Here is a 667-nt window from a genome sequence, read left to right as displayed (position 1 = left end):
AAATAAATATTTGTGAAATCCTTTGTATTCGTTTGAAACCATTAAAATATTTCAAATCTTGTAAAATCCTTGAAATCTTTGTGAATTTTTTTTTTAATCTTTGTGAAATCTTTCTTCAATCTTTGTTCGTTTATTGAGATCCTTATGAATTACTTGAAATATTTGTTAAATATTTTGAACTCATTGAAATTAATGTAAAATATTTTAAAATTTTTGTAAAATCTTTGAAATCCTTGTGAAATTTTAAAAATATTTTTGAAATATTTCTTTAATTCTTGTTTGTGAAAACTTGAGCGTTCCTTTAAAATAATTAAAATCTTAAATTTCTTGAAACTTTAAAAAAACAAATTATATTATTGAAATCTTTTGCAATACTTATCAATTCTTTGAAATCTTGCCTACATCTTTTTTAATTATTTAAAATCACTGGAATATATGAAACTTTTGAGAGATATTTTATATTTTGACGTACCCTTTTTAAAATCTTAAAAATTCTTGAAATTTTTTCAAATTCTTTCAACATATTTGTAAAATCTTCTGTATTCGTTTAAAATCTTTGAAAATTGGTGTATTATACCTTTTTTGACATTTTTGTAATTCTTAAAATCTTCATGGATTCTTTGAAATATTTGTGAAATGTTTTGTGTTCGCTTGAAATCATTCTTTA

This window comes from Belonocnema kinseyi, chromosome 6 (genome assembly GCF_010883055.1).
Source record: "Belonocnema kinseyi isolate 2016_QV_RU_SX_M_011 chromosome 6, B_treatae_v1, whole genome shotgun sequence".
In the NCBI taxonomy this organism is placed as follows: domain Eukaryota; kingdom Metazoa; phylum Arthropoda; class Insecta; order Hymenoptera; family Cynipidae; genus Belonocnema; species Belonocnema kinseyi.
Note: the sequence above shows the minus strand (reverse complement) of the source record.